Raw genomic sequence first — 27,578 nt, 5'->3', positions numbered from 1 at the left:
GACGACCTGGGTAACACCTGAGGGGGATGAAATGCCTATACCCTTAAATATGCTACAAGCAATGCATATCGCTTCCGACAAGACTCATCCTAAGGTAACAAAGAAAACATACAAGTGGGTCCCTAAAGCTTCTTTAGTGACCATAGCTAGTGCTAAAAAACAGAAGCCTTGTAAGAAACGTATCACTCGCTCCAAAAAATGTAAAGAAACGTTGCGTTGGATTCCTAAACGACTATTGGAAGCCCAAGGATACTATGAAGGAAATGATCAAATCTGGGTGCCCAAACGTAAAGTGTGCTCTTACCTATCACCTGACCCAAGTGAGCCCAATGCCGTAGCTCCAAAACGAATCAATGATCGTGGAAAGGAAAAAATCATGCAATGTTACACACCCGCTCCCGAGCTAGTTTGGGTACCAAAGAAAGAACGATTTGTTCCACCTAGCTCAGGAAGGGGGGAGTCCCATGAAGCTTCTAGCTCATCATGTAATACATCCATAGAGGTAAAAGCTTCTACACAGCCTCCATCTATAGTAATGGACCTCAATGAAGCTACAAAAGAATCCACACCTCCCAGTGTTCAAGAATCACCTGATGAACCACTTCAAGTTCAATCCTGGGAGAGTACCTTACCACCCTTGCAGCTTGACAAGGCACCTAGGGTAATAACAAACTACTGGCAAAAATCCTCACCTATTACCAACTGGAATAATTGGTTTCAAAGGGTGACAAGCTCATTTCAAATGGTATGATCTACCCAAGGAAGGGGGGAGTGTTTGCTGACAGTCATCATTCATTTGTTTCCCTCTCAACCTTTTTCCCTGACCTCTCAATCACCAATCTTAGGGAATGTACATATAAAGCTTTATACTCACAAAAAAAAAAGAGCAAGAGCAATTAGCAAACGAGTATGCACATTAAAGTCAAAACATTGACTCAAACCTACACATGTCACATCTGGTACAGTGAAACAGAAACCTATGCCATAAAACACCTTTGATCCTCATCACTTGAATGATGGAGGGTAGGTAAGATTAGTACGATAGGAGTGTTTCTGTTTTAGAGTTGAGTGATTAGCAAAGATCTCTTTTCCCACTGATGTGCCTCCTAGAGGTATTGTTTGTATTTCATAGTGTGTACAGGAGCGTGTTGCTGTGGTTAGGATTTGGACCTTCATGGAACCTTCAAATCAAGCGCGACCATCAACACAAACAGGTGTTTCTTGTCCATTAGCATTGCCATTATCTTTTTGCATCTATGTTTGTCTGCCTTGATTGTGATTGGTAGCATAATATTCAGCGCATTGGCTTAGTATCAAACATTTAATTCAATGTAATGTTTTGTCATAATCACTTGTCTAGGTTTAAAAATCAAGCAGTCCGACTAAGCTAGTTTGACCAAGCTAGGTATTAGAAATCTTCTCTTAATACCATGGGGAATGCCTTCCTAATAAACAATGGTTACTTAGGTTCTTAATCCGATTTAGGCAGCATTGTATGAAATGTACTAGGGCTTTCTAGTGGGCTTAACCCTATTGACCTTTAGCTTAAGTATTATAAAGGGAGTTTACTAATGTGATGAGCCTGGGGGATGTAACAATGTTATATGACCTCCCAAAGTTACAAAATTAAAATGCTGAAAATGAACAAACCAAAAATCAAAGTGCCACAATGTAAAATTTTAAGCTGGAAGAGAAATCTCAGCTTGATTTGGTACTTCACTCACATGTATTGCCTATGGTAATAGAGCCCTAGAGGTTCCCAGTGTGGGCGCTTTTCCTTGAAAAGCAAAAAACCCAAGGCATACAAAATAAGCACACACATCATAATTGAATCACTGTGAAAAGACCTTGGGGGGTCAAAGAAAAAGTAATCAGCCAGGCGATGATTTCATGAGAAATTCCTTTTATGGTAGCTTAACTACAAGGTTTTCTAGATATAGCCTCTAGTCAGCCCTCGAACATGAATACTTGGCTCTCGTGATTAAACAACTTAATTGACCACTGAAAATTAAGAAGCTTATCCATGGTATTAATATTCGATCTCTAGTGCCTTTCGACCGTCAAATTAGCGACCCCAGACTTGTTTAATTTTCTACCTTTACATCTGTTTATGCATTTGATTACATTGCCATTTAATGTTCATTGCTGACAAATTGTTTGAAATTCTTTTACCAATCAATTTTTCTACCTAAAACTGCATATGCTTTTTAAGAGAATGCCATTACTGTGCCAATGTTGTTTGATTTTGCAGTGACTGAAGAAGGCTAAGGACATTCATCTCAAATTCTCTTCCACCTCGACGAACGAGCTTCAACTCAATAGCTTCCGAGGACGGAATCTACATCAGGAAGGGGGGCATGTTAACCCTCACGCCACACGGACACCCTATGATCTATAAACTTTGTATTATTTAGAGTCAGGTACCGGGCTTGTCGGTCCAATAGGTAAAGGTAGAGTGATCGTCGATGAGAGGCGCACTTTAACTTGGACATTCAAGGGATTAGTTGGTTAAGCATGGGCGCCCAAGTGTGAATGGGGTGAGCTCCTATAAAAGCCAACTAAACCTAATTTTTACTCATTCTTTCATTTGTGCAATTGAAGAGTGCTCTTGCTCCATCTCCATCTTCTTCTTCTTCACCTCCTTGTGTGTGTGTGTGTGTGAGAGAGAGAGAGAGAGAGAGGGAGAGTGTGTGTGCGATCGAGCATTACGAAGGCACGGCGGCGGCGAGGCGGTTGAGCGCGGCACGACTGCAGCTTCTTCTTCATCGCGGCGAGGAATCCACCAGGAAGGCGAGCGTAGAGCGGTGAGTGACACACCCTTTGTTCTCTTGAGCTTGCTAGTTTAGGCTTGTTGTGTGCTTGGAGCCGTTTGTGGCTCGCACACGGTGTATTGGCAAGTCCCTTGCTTCGACAGTGTAGAACTTCACATATCTTTTTAGTCATAGGGCTGCCTTTCACACAGATTCCCCTTCTTTCTGTTTGAATTTATGGATTTGTGAGACTGTATTATGAGATATCCCCCTTTGTGAGAATTCCTCAATAAACTCGTCAAGAACCTCCTCCATAGACTCGAAATTTCTACGCTCCATAAATTCAAACCAAGTAGTGGCATCCTCTTCTAGGGTAAGTCCAAACCCTGCAAATTGAGTAGGGAAGTCCAAAAATTCTTCAGCTCTAATTACACGCACAAAGGCTGCTACATGATCCCTAGGATCTCTGTTTCCCGTGTATTTCTTGTTTACCCATTTTTGCACCTGGGAAGGTCTAATTCTACGATGGTCTACAAATCTCATCATTGGTTCTCCTCGTCCTACTCGATATACCTCCTTTGGCCTTCGGTAGTACGTGGGAGGGTTCCTCTCCCAAAGGTGCCCCTAAGCCATAATTTCTTATGGTTCTTGCAAGAGGTGGTTCATCTCTTCGAACTCGTTCTATGGGTTTTCTTCCAGGCTTTGTCGACTCTTGAGTTTTTGTCTTACTCTCGCCTTGATACTATGAATAGAGTGGTGGTTCTTGAAAATCTCTTAGCCCTCTTGCGGCTAGATAATCATCTCTGTTTCGGTCTTGTTCTAATGTCGCACTTTGTTGAAGCTATGCCTGCAATGATGGTTGGGTTGCTTGTTGGTTCTGGTAGCTGAACGTCTGTTCCGTTAGAATGTGATGTTGTCTTGTACTCTTCTAAAAATGGATTTGTTGACTTGCTAGGGGTATAGGTGGACCTTGGTACTTCTTCGGGGGCATATGTTGATGTTTCTGGAACTGTTGCCTTTTCTACCTCCTCTGGGAGAATTCGTTTGTATTATCGCCCGTACCTGTCAACAAAAATGATATCCTTCCCCACAGCAATTTCATAAGAGAATAAGTGAAGAAACTTTTCTTTGCTTAATTCATTTGGGTAGGGTTCTTTTCATCGAAAATAAGAGACTACTCCCTCGCTCTCATGCTTGTAAATTCCCACATTCTCATTGTAGGTAGAGATCCTGGTTGTTTTTTTATCATACATAAAAAGAGCTCCAGGTGAATCAATTTTTTGGAGGTGGCTCTTGAGCCTCTGAGACCATTTTTGCTTTTGCCACATTATCTCCATATCTATTGTAATCCTCAGGGTTACTAACTATCAGATAGTGGTTCCCCTTTTTGTCTCGGAATCTATCTCCATCATCATAGACTCGAATTATCTCCAGTCTCTGAGAAGGTCTTTCTTCTATACAAATACACTTGCGTCCCCGATAGTCATAATAAACTAGGGCTCCCCTCTTCTAAGAAGATTATAGTGAACTTGGCATTTTTCAAAGGATTTTGGGAGGTACTTCCTCCTAGCATTGGTTCTTCACCGGAGAAACCTCCTGGTTGTTGACTACCCATCATGAAGAAGGACTTATCTGATGAAGTGTTAGTATCACTACCTTCCTCAATGATCGGTGCTAATGGATCTAGCCTTGCCTGAGTTACACTCTCCTCAGTGGACACTAAGCTACCCTAATCACCTGCCACTTTTTGGTCTCTAGGAATGTGTCTTCCTGATCTTAAATTCATCAAACTTAGCAATGAAATTTATCACAAATTCAACCACTCACCTAGCAAGAGATCAGTTTCCGCACAACTTCTTGCCTTGCCGCTGAATATACTTGTACACAAGCGTTTAATTTCGGCAATCAAATCAAAGCATTTAACCGCTAGAGGTGGTCTTAGTAATGATTGGTATAAATGGAGGGTTAACCTCAACCACTACTGTACTCTATACACTTCGGATGTTCTTGATTAGGTCTACTAATCTGGAACTGTACTTTACCTGAGTGTTTGTCAGTCTAGAGGTAAAGTCTTAATTCCGTCTTTGATCCGTCAAAAGGTCAAACAAGGTCCAATTTCACTTTCAAAAGAATTTCTGGAACTCTTAAGTCAATTGGAACATCACTCTATGTCCACAGTCCGATTTTGACTTTGATAAGACCCTGTAGACATCCTACGCGTAGCATGTCTACCTACTCTGTTTTGGATGAAATTTGCACTATAGATTCCCCTTGATGTGCTGAGTCCACAGATGTTCTCACTTTTTGATTTGGACACCTATAAGCTGGTCAATTGATCAAAAATCTGTTCCAACAGCCTGATGTTGATCTAACCAGCCAAATCAACTCCAATTTGGACCAAAATTGACTAGGAGGCTTGCCTAAGGCTATACAACACCCTGCTATGTCCATAGTCAGATTTTGACTTCAATATCATGCTTTAGACATACTATGTGTAGCATGTCTAACTACTCAAAATTTCTCCAAATTCAAACTACAGACTCCTCTTAAGGTGCTGATCACTCTGGTATGCTCACAGTTGGATTTGGAGTGCTAAATCATTGTGAACACATCCTACATGTAGGATGTCTAAGTGCTCTGTTTGACTCCAAACTTGAGCCACAGCTTCCCCTTGATGTCAGCAACCCAATGCTATGCTTAGATTTTAGTTTGGATTTCAAAAGACCCCAAATTTAGCTATTCTAGCCTTTTTCAGTCAAAAATGCTAATGTCTACTTAAAACCCAATTTTCTCACCCAATTGAGATGAAACCTTTCTCATGCACTCAATAAATCATGTAGATCATGCTCATGAAGCCATCCTATGGTTTTGGTCTTAAAATAATGCCTTGGGCCCAATTTTCGTCTTTTGGTCTTATCCTGTCAAGATATGGTCAAGTTCCCCCTTCCAAGTGAATATAGGATGATTGCTACCTTCTAAACACACTGGTCAACTCAGATTTTCAAAATTCTCACCAGAACACCCTATAGACATCCTACACGTAGGATGTCTACTGCTCCTTTTCTTAAACTAAAGTACTACTTTGCCTTCCCTATGCTCTCAGAAAGTGCCAATATGCCTTACAAGTGCAAAAATATGCAAATTTCTCTCAATTTAAACCTTTTTTGAACTTTTACGTTTTCTGAGTCTTCCTTTTAGCTTTTGGGCAATCCCATAAGGGAAAAACACTCAAGTCTATATGTTACTAGGGTGAAACCCACCCTTTGAACACATAGGTGACCTCAGTTTTCCCAAATTCCCTGCTTAAAACCCCCTGGAAACATGCTACGCGTAGGATGTCTACTCTCTTAAAATTTACATTTTTTCTGACAGAAGTACTCCCTATGCTTTGCAGCTCTCTTAGAGATACTCACAAAAACTTTTGAACTTCAATTCAGCTTCTAAACACTCTTTTCCGTCTTTTACAGCTCTTTGATGAGCCTAAAAGCAAATATAACATACATGAAGTGCTTCTGATCATAAATCATGATGTCCTACTTACCCTACTCCTACTCATCATGTGAGATGGTGATTTTGGTGTCTCGGTTGCTTCCTGGCCTCCCCGGACTTTCAAGCTATCCTTTCACCGTCTCTACCACTCCAACTCCTACTCTCCTATCTAATACTACCTAAGTCGAAGGATCTAGGCCAGACACTTGCTCCCTAGACTCCTCCTAAGACCTAGACAGTCCCCCACCCTCTGATCCTATCTAAATGTAAAATAAGACTCTGGCAAGCCAGAGAATCCCTATCCTCAAGGACTAGTCTCGGTCACCTACCTAGGGTTTTCGTCCCCGACAGCGGCGCCAATGTTGGCGAATACTCCGCGACGGACGTCAACACAGCAAGAACTCACCTAACAAGATTTTTCAGCTAAGGACGAAGCTCAACCCGCAGGTGCGTGGAAGCAAGCATAAGGTGTCAACCTACACTCGATCGACTATTGACTACTTCCTACAGAGGTCTCTACCTAATGTCTAAGTTATAGCCTTCAAGAGTACACAAGAGGAGATTTCCTACAATGCTTTCAAGAGCCAAATACCCATCAAACGTTCTCGAAACGCTATGGGACTTGATGGAAACCCTATTAACATTAATACGCCACTCTCCCTAAGGTCCGTGACCCAAAACCTCAACCCTAAACACCCGGTGCAAAATCACGTAGGATGTCTGACAGGTTTTTGCAGGTCGTCCTTTCCGAAAACTAAAGTGCCTAATGTGTAGCTCTACTCATTGCGAACGTGTGGATATGCTGAAATGCAAAAACGGAAAACATATGCTCACCGAATCACCATATATAGCTCGTGGGTCGATCTCGCAAAGCCGGGCCGTACAACTGCAATGTAGGTGTTGGCGCATAGCTCTCTTCGGGGGCAACACGTTGCACTTCTCCGCACTTGATTCCAACCACCAGTGTGCGTGTAGCGTCAAGATAAACTCTCACTCTCTCTCGTACACAGAGTACGCTCAACTCACACAGACAAAACTTATAAAAATGACCAAAGGTTTTTTGCATTAAGGTCAAAAGTGGTATAAAAAACTTACAATCGCAAACCCTAATGTTCCAATTTAACCATTTACTCAGTCTAAATGTCAAAAATGGGATACAATTTGGAAGCTTCTACAAGCCCCACCATTTACAAAGGTGAAATGACGGTTTCTTCTCAATTAAGGAATAATTACAAAGGAAATTAGTATCCCGCGGAGCAATCATCCTCCGTTGGGTGTGTCCAGCCGCTAACACTATATATGGATCAATCCAAAGTGGATACAATCCGGCAGTGGCCTTCTCCTAAAAATCTGGAAGAGTTACATAATTTTTTAGAATTTGTAGGATTTTACTGAAGGTTCATTCAAAACTATGCTAATATTGTTGTTCCCATGATGGATCAACTGAAAGGCAAAGGCAAAGCTTTTCAGTGGGAACCCGCTCAACAACACAATTTTGATACGCTCAAGGATGCATTAGCTATAACTCCCATATTAGCTATTGTAGATCCTTTAAAACCATTCTTTTTGGAAACATATGCCAATGACCGTGCTATTAGAGCAGTCCTGTTATTACAAGACAGACGACCAATTGCATTTGAAAGCAAGAAGCTTGATGTAGCTTAGCATAACTACTCTGCTTATGAGTGTGAACTCTATGCAATAGTGTCTGCCTTAAAAACATGGTGGCATTATTTATATGGTGCTCAGTTTGAGATTGTGTTTGACCATGAAAGCATTAAATGGTTTACACAACAAACTGATTTGAAGGGTCGAAAAGCCAGGTGGGCCGAGATTCTTCAGGAATATGACGCCAAGCTCCGGTATCGTAAAGGACGATACAATGTGGTGACTGACGCTCTAAGTCGTATGCCAGAGATCAATTCTCTCTTGTTCACGGAACTTCGTAGTGAATTTTTGGATTCTCTAAAAGGCAAATATGAGCACGATGAAGCATATTCCAAAGTGTGGAGCCATGCACAAATGAGGGATCCTTCTCACTCCAATGATGGTAGTGTAACGTTAACCTCCACACATAGTTCTCCTCTATCGAGTGATGAACTACAACAATGAAAGCATTTCACCATCGACAATGGGTACCTACTCCATAAGGGGAGAGTTTGTGAACCTACGGACACAGGCATTTGGAACCAAATTCTTTATGAACGTCATGATAGTCCAAGTGCAGGGCACCAGGGTATTAGAAAGACTTATGCTCTCATGCGACGACAGTTTTACTGGTCAGGTTTACATGGCTTTGTTCAAGCTTAAGTCTTGCATTGCCAAAAATGTCAAGTTAACAAAGCAGAGCACGTGAAAGCAGGTGGACTCTTACATCCTTTGGAGATTCCCAATGGAAAATGGGAAAGCATCTCTATGGACTTTATTGTGGGTTTACCAACCACTGTACGAGGTCATGACTCGGTATGGGTGGTTGTAGATCGATTGACTAAACTATGTAGGTTTATTCCAACCAAATCAACGGTTAAGACTCCTGAACTAGCCAAGTTATTTGTGAACAATCTATACAAGCTGTATGGTTTGCCAAGTAACATTGTCAATGATCATGATCCTAAGTTTAACAATCATTTTTGGAGGGTTGTGTTCAAACAATTGGGTACACAACTAAACCTCAGTACAACCAATCATCCAGAAACAGATGGTCAGACTGAACGAGTTAACCAAGTGCTAGAGGATATGCTAAGAGCATACGTTAGCAAGAAATAGTCAGACTGGGAAGAATATTTACTTATTCTCGAGTTTGCCTACAATAGTGCTAAGCATGTCACAACTGGATTTAGTCCTTTCATGCTCATGTATGGGTTTCAACCTAGGTCATATGTTAGGGTGGGGATGGCAACCAAAAAGCTCCAACAGGTTAAGGATTTTCTCCAAGACCACATGGATATGCTGAACCTCGCTCATCAGAATGTCCGACAAGCGTAGGATCCGTATAAGAAGTACGCAGATGCAAAACTTCGGCAAGTTACCTTTGCAGAAGGGGAGGAAGTATTTTTATGTGTACCAGAACATTTAGAAAGTCTGAAAACTGGGCCAACACCTAAATTATCTCCACGATATTGTGGGTGTTTCAAAATACTCAAGCAAGTAGGTGATTGTGCCTACAAATTATTGCTATCTGCAAATTCTCGTATTCATCCGGTGTTTCATATAAGCCGTTTACGTAAGCGGTTACATGGGGATGACAATGTCATTGACCAGCAGATTTTGGTTGATTTTGTTGAACCTCCTACCTTACCACATGAACCTGAACGTATTCTCGACTATCATGATTTACATACGCGTCATCATGTACATCAACAAGCCTTAATCAAGTGGAAAGATTGACCTGAGGAAGGTGCCACTTGGGAAAACATTTGTGTTCTTAAGAAGAAGTTCCCCACTTTTGTTTTCGAGGACAAAATCTCTTCTTTCAGGGGGGAGTAATGTCAGGACAACGGCAAGGCCGGACTAGACAAGGGCAAGGCCGGGCTAGGCAGTGTGGAAAGGGAGTCCAACTAGGGCAAAGGACTAGGAGCCATGCTATATAGTGGGTGGTTGGGAGGTGGACTCCTAGGTTCTAGTTCCCCTTGTCTAACATTGTGGGTGTCCGCTTATTGGGGGTTTTACTTTGAAAGAAAACTTTGTGCTTAGCACTACCTTGGTCGACAAGTATGCCAAATGTGGTGCATTTCATAAAGCTGAATGTAAGGATTATGTAGATAGTGTTTCCATGCCTAAGTACTGCCGGAGGCAGTGCCACTATTGAAGGCCATATCGTTGTACCATTAGTAAGAGCGTGCGAGACCTGTCGCAGGCGGGTCTCGCGAGATAGTATAGTATAGATATAGAAGCTTTTCATTTTCTACAATGTTACCCTTCACTTTTGCATGTAAATCTCATTACCTTTCACTTTTGCATTTTAGATTATAAGTTTTGTAAGAGTTTCTTTGACATCGACCAATGTGTAAAGTGGATACCCTCTTCTTCCTTAAAATAAATTTAAGCTCCATTATATATAGTATGGAAGTTTTTTTAAAAATCTATAATTTTGTAACCCTATTTACGTTATTTACTATTGGCCATCATCATGGAAGCACCAAGAGAACTAAGGACGCTTTCATGAAGTCTTAAAACATCACATTTACATTGCTACAAAAAAATTGACACTGGAAACTCGGGTTTAGGATTGTTCTCCTATTCCATCTTTCATATTCAAGGACACTTAAATCAGAATGTCCATGTCAAATTGAAATTCATGCTCTACTATTAATTGCATGAGCACATATATATTTTCTTTTATAATATTTATATTTATATTTTAATCTCAAGCCAAGATGTGAAGTGCCATTCAAGTAGCAAAAAATCCTCTTGACAGCTTGCCAATGCTTAGACCCTAGGCTATGCATAAATCTGATGACTTGTGAGACTTGCAAATTGAATATCCGGCCTCGTGTTGCATACATAAATGAGGCAACCAACAACAGTTTGGTAACGAGTGACATCGGCAGGATCACCAGCATCATAAAGACTCAACTTCAAACCTGTTTCCATGGGAGTGGAAATAGGTTTGCAATCCTCAAGTACAAACTTACATAGCAATGTCTCTATGTAACTTTTCTGACACAAGGCAATACCACCATCACGCTACTTAAACTATATACCCAAGTAATGATGCAATAGCCCCAAATCTTTTATCTTGAAAGTAGAATTCAAATCAGCCTTAAATTTAGCAATATGTCTCTCATTTGTTCCATAGAGAACCACAGTGAGAAGTACATCACCCTCACTCTGTACATACAATGTTCTTTCTCTTGGACTTTAAAAGCCTTGTTTGACCAAATGAGTGTCAGCTTTATCATACCAAGCATGAGGAGATTGCTTCAACTCATACAAAGCTTTCTTACACCTATACACTTTATCCTCTTGTCCTTTCTTCACAGAACCACGACGTTGCGTTACATAAAATTCCTCAAATATGTCACCATTCAAGAAAGTGGTAACAATGTCTGATTTGATGTACATCCCAACCAAAATGAGCTGCCAATGCACATAGAGAACTCACAATAGTCATATGACAAGTGGGAGGAAAATTCTCTTCATAATCTATGCCTTTTTGTTGTGCATAACCTTTTGCAACAAGTCGAGCCTTATAGCGATCAATCTCACCATCCGGCTTGCGTTTCAACTTGTAAATGCACTTTGTACCAATGGCCTTTTTGCCAAGAGGAAAATCACATAAAGTCCATGCGTCATTTTCTATAATTGCATCATATTCAGATTACATGGTAGCCATCCAATTTTCTAAAGTATATGCTTCATCAAAAGGTAGAGGTTCTTCAACATCATGTAAGCTAGACACAGCCAAAGCATAACAATCTGATGCATAAGATGCATGGCGAGAAATTGAACGAGTATAGCTAGACAAAGATGCATCCAATTTACTGTCATGCAAAGTATGCACCAGCCATTTAAGCATATCTCTAGCCTGCTCATTCTCGGCCCTTTCCTCATCAAGTACATCATGTACATCTACATCAATAATAAGTTGATCTGTAATATTTTCAAAAACCCCCATAGGCTATACATTTGCCTCATTGGAATTTACATTCGAAATTCCACCACTGAAAAGAGACAACAAAAGTGTCATAAATGTCTTGTGAGCTTACAGTACTGTCTCTAGTACATGACAGCAAGGGTTGAATAGAATCTTCCACAAACACAACATCCCGTGAGACCAAGATACGATTTGTTCGCAGATGATACAGCCATAACCTTTGTTTTTATCACTATAACCAACAAAAATACATTTGACAACCTTATCATCCTATTTTCTACGTTGTGTTTGTGGCACCAAAGCATATGCCAAACAACCAAAAACACGCATGTGCTCAATAGAAGGATTTCTATCATGCCATGCTTCATATGGAGTCACAGGCTGCAAAGCTTTTGTATGACACTTGTTTAGTACATAAGTGGCACACATGATGGCATCAAGCCAAAACAAATGCGAAAAAGCTTAACTTTTGACCATACATCGTGCCATTTTCGTAAGTGACCTATTTTTCCTCTTAGCAACACCATTTTGTTGATGCGTATAAGGCACTGTACATTGGTGTTTATCCCAAGACTAGCCAAAAATGCATTAAATTCATGAGACATATACTCCCTCCCTCAATCAGAACGGAGGGTGCCCATAGTACATATCGAGACATTTTCAGCCATAGCCAGAAATTGCTTGAAGCACAAAAACACTTTGGACTTAGCTTTAAGCGGATATACCCACGCATGCCTAGAGTAATCATCAATGAAAGTCACAAAGTACAGGTAATTGCCCAAGGACGGAGTTTGCATGGGCCCACAAACATCACTATGCACAGGTTCAACCTGCATGTGGCCCTAACTGAACCATCCTTTGGAAACTTAGAACGCTGCATCTTACCCAAAATACATCCTTCACAAACATGTTTCACAAGTGTGTCAAGATGCGGCAAAGAAGCAACCATATCAGATTTCTACAAACGTAGCAAACTAGTAAAATTTGAGCAAAATTCAGATGCCCAAAATGTGCATGCCAAAGTTTTGCATTTGAAATATCCGTAGAATCCATAACTGCATTTGAAAAATTTTGCCCACACTTGTCATACAAAGTGAGCTTATACAGCCCACGACATAAAGTGCAAGATGCAACAATTTCATCACCAAAACTAAGATCATGTACTGTACATCTGTCATCCACAAATTTGAATACAATACCAAGTCTAGCAAGTGCATAAACAGATAAAATATTCTTCTTGATCCTAGGTACGTACAATGCATCAACAAGTGTGAAGGGACTATCATTTGCAGCAGTAAGCACAATCTTTCTAACCCCCTTGATCGGATAAGAGGCATTGTTGACACAAGTGACTGAATTTCCATAAGGGACATCCTTGAGAGAGGTAAACAAGTCACGATGAGAGGTAATGTGCTTTTGTAGTACCACTATCAAAGTACCACACTCGAGCATCTGCAGCAACAACTGACAAACATGTATCATGGACAAAAAGATCATAAGTACACTCTGCACTAAAAGCCCATTCTGCATCAACATCAACATCACAGTCTCCTTTCACAGAAGACTCAACAATAGTTGCATTTTTAGTGGAACCATCATTAGTAGTGGAACCAACCTCTTTCTTCTTAGCCTTTTTGGCCTTCAGCTTAGGACACTGCTTGATCAAATGGTCATTAGGTTTACAATATTGGAAATACATACTCTTTTTGTTGGGTTAAGGTGGATAGGTTAGTGTGCCATTCATGCTAATGGCATTCTTGTAGAGGTTAGTATAGAGCTTGAGCGAGAAACTATTGTACAATACAATATAGAGTATAATTGCAATGATAGACTTACATTTTTTAAACAGAATGTGCCTCTATATAGGCTTATACAAAAGAGACATCCTTTTGACACATGAGCACAAGATGTGGTTGTCTATATACAAACACAAGTGACTTTTCTTTACACATGGGTTTTAAGGGATTCTTCACATGGGTTATTGACACATGACACTTTTCTAGGTGGAAGAAATTTTTCACACAAGAGAAGCAACAAACCCTCGCATCCCAACAATCCACCCCTATGTGGGTTTTGTTTACATATCACTCACACAATCCTCCCCTCAAAACACACTAGAGTGAGGCACACAAAACACAAACCTCCCCTTAAACACAAATCTGCCTCCCCTAGACACAAAGGGTGTAGGCACACACAAGCCTCCCCTGGCACGAATAGACGATAAGGTACAATTGAGAGAATTCTCAACACATGTCGTTTGTTGTTTGTTGGAGGATTTTCTCCCTTACATAATGTAGAATTTGTTGTAATGTCGTCGTTTTCCTTGCCACATTCTGATGTTATTTTTGTTGATGTTATGATCCTATGTAGAATGCAAAGGAAGACACAATGCACATATATGTACAATAGAGGAAAAAACCACGTGGAAAAAATAACCTTCTTGTTTGGGCTCAAAACCAATTGGATACTTCATGTGTTGATGGATAGCATGCAAGATGGGGAAAGATAAACCATCGCATTTATTGTCATGATTGCATGATGCTATGCTTGATCCTTAAGTGCATGCATGCCAAAACATGGTTGCCTATATACATTACAATGATAGATAAATGGTGTTTTGTGTCATTGTTGTGAAGCCTCCTCATGAGATAAACATGTGCTTGAATGTGCTTCATCACATGTATGGATAATCTATAGAAAGAGCCTCTTGTGGAGGGAAATGTTAATTTTTTTGTGGGAACGGTGCCTTCTTGATGTGTGAAAGGGCTGTTAGCTGGTAAAGATCGGCACTCGCTATACAATGGGAAGGTGCCCTTAATCTTTGAGACTGTGAATGCATACAAAATACCTCAAACTTTGGCAGGTTGGTGGCTTGCATGATGATGCAGCAGGGCCGAGACTAGCAATGACGGTGAGCAGCATGAGTTTTGTAGGTAGAAGCAGTTGGGCACGAAGATGATGACGATGGTTCAGTTACACTCAATGGTAAACAAGATGCACTTTCCTCATTTGTGGGTGCTGCATACACATCTTCTTTTGTTTCACTCTCACTCACAAGATCTGCCCACAATTTTGGTGAGCTACCAATTGCACCTTGAGTAGAATCCAAGACTGCAGAAGCAGCTAGTTGACTTTCGCTATTCAAAGGACTGTCTGAAGTGGTTGAATCTTTATTAGATTCAACTAAGCTGACATTCTTGGTGATTGACCTCCTAGCATCCACAGTAACATTTCCTTCAGAAGTGTCTTCTTGATAGCGAACGGACTACACTTCCGTAAACTCACCAGCTTCTACATTCTTGCTCTCAATGTTGTCCTCAACCACAGTTGAGCTCTCCAAATTGTTGGATGCTTTTACAAGCTTGTCAGCTCGTTGGTGGCGGGCTGTAAGGTTGCGAAGACAGCAAGAGGCACATGGTGCTGGCTGGGAAGGTTTGGAGGAGCTGGTTGCAGATAAGAATCCAAGAGCTATCTCGGGTTGAAGCCGATTTGGAGCAGGTGCAGAGTAGTCATTTTTGTGCATGGTCGATTTGGAGCAGGTGCAGAAGATGGGTTGGCCGACAATGCTCCACGTGCATGGGAGAAAACGGGTCTTTTCCCACCAAGGGCTTCCTTCTATTCCTTTTAAAATTTGGAGGTGTCTCCCACAAAAGGCTTTGTCCTTATACACACACACACACACACACTTAAACTTTGCCACACAGACACACAGCTCTAAGCTAATGCAAGTTTGAAAAGACTTCCAGAAAGCAAAGTGAACCACTATTTTTTCAAGATTAATTGGGCAAGTAGGTCCTCTTATAACACCCAATTAGAGCGAGTAAATAGTCATCAAAAAGATCTTGACGAGGCCTTCTCTCACACGTGCACAATGCAGTAACTTGAAGCTCAAATAGAAACTAATTATGAAGGAAAAATCATGCAAAATCAATCACAAAATTCAGAAAAAAAGTGCAAATGCAATGGAACACACACTAATTTAAAATGCAAAGTATGATCTTCTCCTCATCTAATCGCCAAAGGGTAGTGGAGCATGCTCATACCCAAATGGTGATTAGAGAGTTCGATTATTAGAGACGCTAATGCAATAAAGAGTAATAGGCCTAGGTGAATCGAAAGCTCTGATATCAGTTGTTGGGTTAAGGTGGATAGGTTAGTGTGACATTCATGCTAATGGCATGCTTGGAGAGGTTAGTGTAGAGCTTGAGAGAGAAACTATTGCATAATAAAATATAGAGTATAATCGCAAATGATAAACTTACATTTTTTCAACAGAATGTGCCTCTATATAGGCTTATACAAAAGAGATAGCCTTTTGACATATGAGCACAAGATGTGGCTGCCTATACACAAACACAAATGGATTTTCTTTACACATGGGTTGTAAGGGGTTCTTCACATGGGTTATTGACACATGACACTTTTCTAGGTGGAAGAAATTGTTCACACAAGAGATGCAACAAAACCTCGCATCCCAACACTCTTTGCCCTTATCACCAAAATTCCTAGATGAATTGTTGCCAGCAGAAGCATTAGGAACAAGTCATTTACCAATGTAGAAGAACCATGAGACATGGCTACATTGTTGTTACCACCTTTTCTTTGAGCAACAATAAAGGCTTGTTCAACTGCATGTTGTCTAGTCCTGTTTCTTCTAGAAAGCGACTCTTGCAACAACAATGTGCATAATGCATCAAACTTGACAACTTCAAGATTTCCTTGGGTCATAAGTCTCTAAGTACTAGTGGCAAGGCATCAAGAATAATCTGCACAAGGGAGCTGTTTGAAATAACTTCACCTGTAGAAATAAGTTGCTCATTGATATCCTTGACACCAGCAAGGAAAGTGTCCATGTCATCTTCCTCATGCATAATCTTCGACTCTAGATCTTTACGCATCAATGCAATTTTTGCCTCATTGCGACTTGCATAAAGACCAGCTAGAATATCCCAAGCCTGTTCTGTAGATTTTGCTAAACAAATGTGGGAGTAATAGTGCGCTTCACAGACAACACAATCAATGCATGAGCCTATGCATCTTTTACATCCCAACAAGCTTTTCATAGGCATAATAGCTCTGGCAGCAGTAACCCTCCCACCAAAACCTGCAACATCCTTAACATCGCCTACATCCTCCGAACCAGGATGTGCATCAATGCCCTACACAATATTCCAAACACCCTTTGACACAAGGACATGTTGCATCATGTAACCCCACATAGGGTAATTGTCCCCATCCAACCTATCCTCAATAGCAAACATCTTGAACACGTCTGTGTTGTTATCATTTATGGCGAATGCTGCACGTAATTTGAAAATTGTCCGAAAAGAGGAGAAACAGAGTGGGAACAAAACATGCTATATGGCAAAAACCGTAGAAGACTGTAAGGGACTTGTTATGCAAAAAATGGCACTGACAAAAATTTTGCACAAAATGACAAAATTGCCTACGTAGTACTGTCTGTAGTGAAAATGGAGGCCGAAATGAGTCCAAATAAAAAATCTGAGTAGACCAAGCTCTACAAATTCTCCCAAAATATTTGTTAACCTGCGAATGCTCGCCAAATCTCACAAAAATCAAAGAAAGTGAGCACACGTGTGCTAGAGCTGATGGCGACTAAGCCCGGGAGGACACAACCTTCTCTGATACCAATTGTCAGAATTAGGGTTGCAAGAAAACACACACAGCTTGGAGAAGATGAAGGAAGCTCAAGACACACAACAGAGAGTATATTACTTAGATGTGCAATGGAAAGATGAGTTATCCCTAGAGTCATGGGCGCATATACAATGCACGGGCGAAAAAAACTCCTAGTGAGGGAAAAAATGCCACGGTGGTCCTAAGTGTGTTCACACACATCACTACCACCACATGTATATGGTAACATAGCATTGACACTGGAACCATTGGTGTGGGTGCGGGGTGCGGCAGCCAATCCAAGTTCGAATGGACAACATCAATGCAAATGAAATAAACACCAAGTGCATGCAGAAGAATGTAGAGAGAACTCATTTTCTAATATTTCACAAAATTTGGTCACTAGAAAAACGTTAGCAAGCAACGGTAACAGTCTCAAGAGAGACATAAAAAAATTAGGTGCCTGGGTTGGTCATCCTCAATCTGACAAGTGCTTGATTTGACTAATATCTACAATGACAATTTCAGCAACTCACATTGTGCATGTGCAGTCCATGCAGTGAATTATTTAACATTTTTTGTAGCGCTTTCATCTGCAGTCAGAGCACACGCTCAAAGCGAGTTTGCATGCTCTCAATTAAACATGGATGTATGTTTTGTGACAGCCATTTTGAATCTAGAGCGTCACTATGAATCCTAAAGCAAGCTTAGAGCACACCACAGAAAGATACCAGCAAGCAGTAGGCTGCGTGTTGGAGGTAATTGGCCTCACAACTCTCGGCAATTGGAAATTACGGCAAGTACAATAACCAAACAATTTTTTAGTTGTCAATACAATATGATTTCTTTCAAGGCAACACGCTTTTTGAATCTATACAAATGAGACATTCTTCCTTTTCTGACAGCTAGGAATTTAGATCATCCTCTTTTGTTGGTGCTACATTCTATACAGATCTAGTGGAACCAGCACAAAACCAAGTTTTCCATGAGTACGCACAATCTTCTATAGGCATAAATAGGTGCCAATGGGTAAGAAATAATCTGGCCACTTCACAATGGTCTAAGGCAAGGGCAAAAATTACATGCTCCCCGATGATGAGCATGTACCATGCTTACAAAAATACTGTGACTATATAAAATTGTTGGTGTTTTCCATTGTCTACAACTTTACAGTTCAAATTGTTTATCCAAACAAACATCTAGAAGGTGTTGCAAGCATTTGACTACACAGGCAAAGGCTGTTTTAAAGAGACCGGTCAAGAAAAGGCAGCGAGCCCTGAGGCCCACCTCAAAATATGAGTCTTCATTTCAAGAAGGTGTCGCAAATATGTCAATGCACAGGTGAAGGCTGTTTTGAAGGTGCTAGTCAAGAAAAAGCTTGCATTAAAATTGCAAGAGAAACATATTTTAAAAAAAATAACCTGACTCTCAAACTCGTGTGTGTGTTGTCAAATAAACAGAACCAAGGTACCGAGATGCCTCAGCAATTTCTCTTTCTCCCTTTGTCGATTGTTTTCTTGTTTTAGATTCGATTGGCACCTGGGTTTCGAGAAACGAGCTTCCTCAGCAATTGCTAAACATAGGAGCCTTAGTGGTAGCATGCGTGAAGGGCTACTTGGGGGCATGCAAGCTTTGTCTCTTTGTGCCGCACGAGGTGTTGTGTTTCTCCCTCTATTTCTCCACATCTGTAAGCAGGAGATACAACTACAGGTATGGTGTGGCATTTCCATGTATGTGTATGTGTGTGCGTGTGTGCTGCAAACCAACTGCTAGGTCACTCCCCCTTCTTTCACTTATAGTTGACTTCTTGCACCTTTGCAATGCAATGTGCAATGGAAGCGGGTGATGGTGAATGCTCAGATTCAGTGCTTTGTGTGTGCACAAGGTTCTCTTTACTTCATGAGATATCTATAAAGACTAGACAAAAGAGACAATGATATTGTGATTGAACGTTTAGAGAGAGAGAGAGAGACAGAGAAAACTAACACCAAACGGGGTCTCAAAGCTCCTCTCTCTATCGCCAGAGAGGTATTTGCTTCACATTGCACAAATTCTTACACAATGGCTCTAAGCGTTGAAGTGCTAACTGGATCTTACTGCAGATTCTTGGATCGATAAGGCTAAGGACTGAAAATAAAAAACTCTAGGGACCATGAATGGGATCTACAACCACGAAAAGCCTATGGTTTTCTCTGTTGTCGCCCATGCCGATGGCAGACTGAAAACTAGAAAATGCTAGTTGATTTGAAGGCTGAATCTAAAAATGTTGGGACTATGCATGAAATCTACAAGTTCCAAAGAATGCTAGGGCTGAAAATCGACGGCGATATAGATCTTCCATTGTTGGCTGAAAACAATTGATCTGTTGGGCATGATTGGAAACAGTGATTAAAAAACATCGTGGAAGCTGATGATACTGCAAGTACTGGACGTTGGTACTGAGGGTACCAACCTATGTACGAGAAGTGACCCCCAACATTACTTATGTGTGGATTGAAGGTAATTGGAAAACGTTACATAAAGTCACACAAACAAAAAAGGTAGATAGAACGATAGAAAATGTAAGCAGCGAGATCGATGAGACAGTCAACATTGACCAAGCACTAGTCTCAAGGACAGGAAGCATGTAGAGATTGACATCTTTTTCATTCACAAACTATGACAAGACATAGACAGCCTCCTTCGACACAAAAATTGCAGGTATCTCAATGCCAAATCAATCCCTAGACTTGTGAAAGTCGAGGAAAAAACATGATCAATCACTGGAACAAAGGCAACAACATGAAGCAAATTCATTGCCAACATAAGAATGAGAAATCACCACATTTATTCAGCTAGAACAGCCTAAAGGCAACAAGCATTCCCTTGTTAAAAACAAATTCACTAAAGACCATCTTTGATGTTTGGACATCTTTTGGTGATAAAATCCAAGTTTCTATTTTGATTGATAACTATCCAATCTTTGTCAAGCTCACTAATAACTTCGTATTTCCAAATATCCTTGAATGATCATTCCCAGCCCAATTGCAATACCTTATCATTCCAAAAGCGAAAATCTTCTTCTACAAATCTCGTAACTAAGCAGGTTATCACAATAGGATAATAACATGAAGTCGACAAACAAATTACACTATCAATTTCATGAGACACCATAGATTTTGATAACTAATTGATCCATTTAAAGCAAGATGTGATAGGTGTAAATAAGTTGACAATTTTACTATAACCAGAAAAAAAGGATGGGCAATCCATTTACAGACAACACAGTGCTAGCAAACAACACAAAATCAAGCAACAATGATCCTACATCTATGGAATAGCCACTAAGTTAGCCCAGAGAGATCTTGAACATTTAAACTCACACCGAACAATCAAGTTCCTTCATATAGATCCTCAAAAGAAAAGTGCAAAAAAGGCAAGAACGAGCAGCAGTTCTAGATTTTCTACGAGCAGTGAAGCTTACCTCAAAATGTGACTATTCATTTTGAGAAGGTGTTGCAAGCATTTCAACACACAGACAAAGGCTGTTTTGAAGGTGCCACTCAAGAAAAGGTAGCGAGCCCTGAAGCTTACCTTAAAGAAACTTTCATTGCTTGCACAAGCTTTAAAAGCAGCTAGCTATATCCATGCCATGCTCTCAAAGGTTGTTTGGAAAATTTTTGCAAAACCACTATCTGGACCAGGGGGGGTCATGTAAATAGATACCTCAGACAGTTTTGCAAGAATAATCAAGACGAAGTGCAGGTTTTGGGATGCAAACATGACGAGGAGAGAATTACAAACATTGATTTTAACTGTCACACAACAATGCAAGCAAGTAGCGGTTGGCAAAATATAGAGTTGATGTATGAGAGAAAAAAAATTTCATTGCACAAGCTTGATCGCAAGGGGGAAAACCCTCTCCTACAAAGAGTAAAAAGTGCCTTGGCCTAAGACACACACTGATGCAACCATGCACACGCACTGTACAACCAAAAACAGTTTAGGCCTTTCTCTGGTTGTAGGCGATTACATGGACTTCCATGTGCACAGTAAAGGTGCATGCATAGGAAGCGCAAGCAAGAACCTCCCTTGTGTTTAAAACACTCTCTGCATATAGCTGGTGGAAAGACTTGTCCAAATGCAGCACGCGGTCGACAATGTCCCCAACCAGTTGCACATGCACCACAATGTCATTGAACAGCTATATTTGGTCTTGCAACTTTGGAACCTCCAAGACGATAGTTTCTTATTTCATACAACACATTGGTCTCCAGATGCGACTCGGTGCACCTTGTTGGATTTGCAGGTACGACACACTCTCGCTATAAGAACACTATTCACGTTCACAAAACTAAGCTACTTACCTACAAGGCCAAGCACCACTTTCAAACTTACGAATAGACAAGCAGACAAAGTAGGTGAGCATGACTGTAGGAACAACATACTCACCTCTTTTCCATATCCAAATCTTCTTACTTGTCCCTCAAAAGCCCTCGTGAGTTCTATGTGCATTCTCTTGCTATAAACGGGAACAAGGACACTCAAGTCCATCACAGACAGAGTGTCTTCATGGCCCATAAAAGCCCCTACATTACATGTCACGCGCATCACTAATTTCCCAGAATCGATTTTCTTCAAGAAATTGTTGTACTCATCCTTGCAATATGTGGAAAATGTGAGCTACACGCAAGTGTGCACATGAGAAAAACAAAAGAAGAGAACTTAAGAAGAAGCATATGAATAGTGGGAAAAATTTATATACTGTTGCTCGATCAGTAGGAGTTGGCCCATCCGCCCACTATCAGCTCTCCATGAGTACTCCCAGACTTCATTTCTAAGTTTTCATTGTGGACTATGACAAAATCAACAGTGAAGAAACAGAATTTACTACCTCTAGCAACTCTGTTCGCAACTTCATTTAGGGACTGTTGAATCGTGCTTTGGGGGGAGAAGCTCGAGCAAATAGGAATTGGTGCTGCAGAGTGGACAATTGTCGTGGAGTCAACATACAAGGATAGACCAAAGCTTCCGCTGTCGCTTTTGTTTTTCCTTCTGATTGTTGCTCCCTCTACTCGGGCAAAGGTACCTATCGATAGTTTCTCAATAAACCGATTGATCAACAACGAGCTGACAACAACTATGATAGTATCAGAGCTATGTTTATCCACAATTTCTACTTTAAAGTACATTGGAAATTTAGGGTCACTCATGATCTTGTAGGTTCCGTATTTGTTTAGGACTTTTCCTTCGATTGCAAACCTGGGAGTAATTTTCGATAGGTTAGTGATGCTCAAAAGCGGAACGCTGCTTGTTTTGCGCACTTCATCTGAGCTAGGCTCTGTGTTCTCCACTTTTGGGATTAGAATTGGTCGTTCCCAATATTGCGGAGTAGCCTTGTTTAAAAAGGAATGCTCGCGTTGTGAAAGCAGATTCGATGTTACACTATTTGTTGCCAACAGAGGACCTACAAACGTATACATGCTCAGAAACGCAGTCAAAATACAAACTCGTTACCAGAAAATGCAAACCGATTACTAGAAAATGTCAAAGTGCTTTAGTAGGTCAAGAGCCTACTTTGAAGCTAACTTTTTGGGAGTCCCTTTGATTTGTCGATCAACCCTTCGTCAGTAATTGTCACACATTTTTGAGTTTTAGAAGGACTAATAGCTGAGGACTCGGATATATCCACCATGCCATGGCTTTCTTAGCTTGCAACTGCAACTGCAGGCCCGACTGCTTCCTCATTGACTCTACAAAAATGAGAAGGCGACTCACCCGTTCCACCTGGTCTACCAACAAGGCATAGAAAACCAAGACACTGTACGGTAAAAATAACCAAACCTGCTTACCATCCACCTCCATGTTGCGGGTGTTATCCAGGTCCTCTTGCAATTTAATTGTTATACCTGCAATCCGTCAAGAAAACATCACGAAAAGAAATCGATAGAGTGCACATGGTACCTTACAAGTACAATGTGTAGAATATTGGTTTCATTACTACTTTCCCCATTGTGCACTAGGACATCATCAAAGAAACATGCACACACATCACACTTTGCACTCGCCTAAGTCAAGTAACTAGTAGCCTTTTATTGGCACAGGAGTTTGCAAATGGGTTTTTATTGTCTTCAGGCATTTGTGTGCCTTGCCCATACTAATGTAATCTAACTCACGCAACACTCCCTGCTGCTGTAACAACAACAAACAACGTAAAAATAAGTGCACACATTAGATGGAAAGCAAAAATACCATGGGTTACAACAACGAAGAAGGTACAAGGCAATTAAGCGAAGACAAAGCTCGGCTATCCAATTACTGGGAACAACTATCATTTCACCTTGGAGTGTAGCGAGGTAGATAGCAATGATATGGACATTAAAGACCAGGTAAACCAAAAGGGGGACCTGTTATTCATCTTCTTTTGCAAAGGTCATGCTTTTGATTGCTGAGAAGAACTATCGTTTCACCTTGGGGTCCAACGAGGTACATATCAGTGTTGCCGACATTACACACCAGATAAACCAAAAGAGGGACCTCGCTACTATGAATCATAAAATAAACCAGAGAAAGATTCTAGCAGGTAGCAAGTAGTGTGCTAGGGATTCTTGGCCTCACAACTGGCATGGGTCTTTTTGAAGGCTTCATTTTCTGTGAGTCAGATGGCAGCAATCAATTCAAAAAGCTCTGTCTTTCTGCAATGTAACACGGAATTGGGCAACATTTCTGAATACAAGTTCTTTCAACGGGGTTCCCAATAGAGTCCACTTGTTTAGATAACAAACATACGTTACGACCGACACATTTTCAACTTCTCTCTGGGCAGCTACAATGAACACAATTTCCGTAATTGATTGATGGGCTCTTGGGCAAAAGAGGCCCTTTTGTGCTTGTCCACATTGCTCTTCAGTTTGCTCCCAACCCCCTTCTTGCATGCTAAGGTTTTCTTCGACTCATGTAGCTAGAGGGCAACACATTCCTCTTGAGTTTTGAATACAGCTCTCAGGAAAAATTCCCTTGCACAAAGGCACCCACAAAATTTTCCACCAGCAACCCGGCGCCTCCAGAGGCACACAAGACAAAGCTTCTCGATTTCTTTGGCAGTATGTAATTAATTATGAATCTTGTGTTTTTAATGTGTATATATAACTGGCTCTTGCAGAAGAGAAATCCTTGCGGTAGAATGTTGTAGTTAGAATAGGTATCACAGGAGATTGCAACACATGAAGAGGTAATTGGATTTGACACCCTGTGGCCCAACTTACAGGAACACAACATGCTACTTTGTTAAAAAGAAAACAAGAGTGCATGAAGCTTGAAAGATCAGTCCTTGGATTCTTGTACCAGTGTAGAAATCTCACAATTGTGAGCTCCTCTTATTCGATACAAGAGCCTTCCCCAAGACCGTTGCGAATTACGCATGAGCATGATGAAACCGGCACATAAGCCACTCCTTAGAAGTTTTTCGCATGCTTACAAAGTCCTCTATGGGCAGAGATAGCTATTGGCTAACAAGAAAAGTTCAACTACTAACGACAAGGGTTACATGTAACATTTAATGGCCTAAAAACTTGTGTGTAGCGGAAATTAGCATGAACATAGTGGGCATTTCATTAGAATAGATTCCTAATGAGAATTACAAGAGTTCTTGGGTGGAGAGAGCAACAAAAAGCATAACACCTAGCTAGCTAGCATGAACAATACTTTCAAAAGAGAGAGAAATTAAGTTATTGACAACAGTTGAGGACCGGATTTGCATGGAGCCGGTCCCCCCTCCAAAAGGCTTTGTATTATGGTTTCTCCCATCAAGAGAGACATTGTACAATACAATTCTTTGTGTTCCTTCAAGACTAGCTAGTGTAATGAAGATGAAAGCTTCATGCACTAAGAAAAACACTTAGCAAACACAACATTAATTATCCCCGGTCTCAGACCCAAGACCTCACACACCTTTGAAGATGGTGAGAGCTAGCAGGGTATGAGAGTAGATTGAGAGGAAGAAGGAGTATCTTACGAGAAAGATGTACATCTACTCACATAATCACTCATATTAGCATAGCTTAGCTTAGTAATTAGCATGGTAGAGGTGATGAGCATGCATTTAAGTTTGGCTCTTGGTTGGATTTGCATCCACATGCCAAGAGTGTGTCGATGTAGGCTTCTATCTCACAAGCTTGGAGTAGGTGATGAGCTCTCCATTAAAGCTTGGGAAGAGATAGTCTTCTTTTCTTCTCCATAGACTGTGTGAGAGTGTGTGTGTGTGTGATAATTCCTTGCAAAAATCAGCCCCCTCTCTCTCTCTTGGGCGAGCCCTCTTGCTATTTGCTCTTGCTCTACCCTCATTGGACCTCCCCAGGTCAAGCCAATGACTATTAAGCAGCATAAGTGATATCCTTCTGACATGTGTCCCCCTTTCCCCTTTTGTGAGAGATTTAGGTAATTTAATAATTAAACTAAACTCTCATTGGACCCCTTTGCCTCCTGGCCAATAGGAATCAAGCAAGCCATTGGGCTGCTGAATGCTCATCGGACCCCTTGGGAGATTGTCCAATAGTCTTCTAGAGGACTTAATTCTCATTGGTTTTGTTATTAAGTGTTTTTAAATTAATTAAACTAGATTTACTCTAGCCTAATTCTCATTGGTCCACCTCCAAGGCCATCCAATAGGAATTGGGTACACCTTGTGGGCCTCTGGAAACGCGCCATCGAGTCTCAGGTTCTCTCCTCGTTCTGCAACCTCAAAAGTAAGCTTCCTCTCTACTTCAATTTCCCGCGCTTTTTTAATGAACCTCGGAATACTTACTCATGGTGGATTATCAATCCACTCTACATCCGCTATTTCCCTATCACATATCTGCCCTCTTTGCCTCTGCATGATCCTGTATCACCCATTGCCACCGCCTCTCTACATGAGGTGGTCCTTCTCCATGAGGATGGGGATGAACTCGGCCATGTCGATCTGTTTCGCGATCACAGCCACCCCACATTTGCTCCGCTGATGCTCACCAATCGTGAATACTTTGCCTCGACCTTGCTTGATGGCTATGTATATGCGTTGGTGGTTTTATCACTCATTCTGTCGGGGAGAGCTGGGGCAATTGCCGTTCAACAATCTGAAAGCTCTCAAGAGTGTTGAAAGGTTGGACTGCACTCACATGTCGGTGTGGGAGAGCCTCCCTGATAAGCATCTTTTCCGGGGACATGCGGCAGCGGTTGTGAGGAATGGTCGGCTGTATGTGATTAGGGGCAAAAGCAGAAGAGACTGAATATATTCGGGGGAAATATGGGACCCTGAAAGTCAGAATGCCAGAATTATGGCCTCATAATGTTTTTAACTCGTGCTCCGCCAGGGGGAGAGTGGCTGTGGTGATGGGACGCCTTGTGGCTATAAAAGAGTGGACGCATGAATTGATGGCATACGAGGATTCCAACAATTAATGGATGTCTTTAGGATGTCTTCCATTTGTGATGCCGAATAATGTACTTTCTCATGCATGCTTGTTGGACAAGACAAAGAGTTATGGGTGGTTTTGAAGAGAAATCAATTCAAAGATGAAGGTATTTCGAGTGTTTATAGTGAGAAAGATATTTTGAAGAAAACTTGCATACTGGTTTGCACACCTTATTCTGAAGAGCTTAACTGGCAGTGACTATCCTACGTGTTTGATGCTTCCTCCATACTTTGCTCGGTGACCCCGATTACTGTCTGACACAATGACTTAGGTATGTTCAAGTTTTGCTCGAAATCACTCGTTCTATGATCTTCTCATCAAAAATTTGTGTGTTTTTTTTCGTGTACATATTGTAAAACGTTTTGCTAATGTTCATGATGCTCGGTTTGCTTAATGCAGGGGTAGTAAGTACTCTACAAATATTGAGGTACTTAACACTACATTTAGGCTCGCTCAGTCAATCTTCATGCAGCCGTATCGGCTCTAGGGATAGGCGAGCGTGTGTATCAATGCTAGAGCTTGCATGTAAATCCCGTAGACTACTCTACTCTGTATGGTCTGCAAAACTCCACTATGCATCATGCTAGTGTCAGTCATCGTACAACTGACAATCCCTGTTGCAAATGCTCCCACTACAGCTTTTGGATTTCTCTCGACACTAGTAGGTTCTACATG

General features: G+C 41.1%; 2 pseudogenes; one reads left to right on the top strand and one right to left on the bottom strand.

Moving 5' to 3' along the window:
• Window positions 1–21,549: 21,549 nt before the first annotated feature.
• On the bottom strand, window positions 21,550–23,943 carry LOC147425530 (uncharacterized; annotated as a pseudogene).
• A 133-nt stretch (window positions 23,944–24,076) lies between these two features.
• On the top strand, window positions 24,077–27,161 carry LOC147425529 (uncharacterized; annotated as a pseudogene).
• Window positions 27,162–27,578: the final 417 nt, after the last annotated feature.

The sequence above is a fragment of the Adiantum capillus-veneris genome, chromosome 25 (genome assembly GCF_014529385.1).
Source record: "Adiantum capillus-veneris isolate H3 chromosome 25, ASM1452938v2, whole genome shotgun sequence".
Classification (NCBI taxonomy): domain Eukaryota; kingdom Viridiplantae; phylum Streptophyta; class Polypodiopsida; order Polypodiales; family Pteridaceae; genus Adiantum; species Adiantum capillus-veneris.
This window is presented reverse-complemented; position numbering and strand designations above follow the sequence as displayed.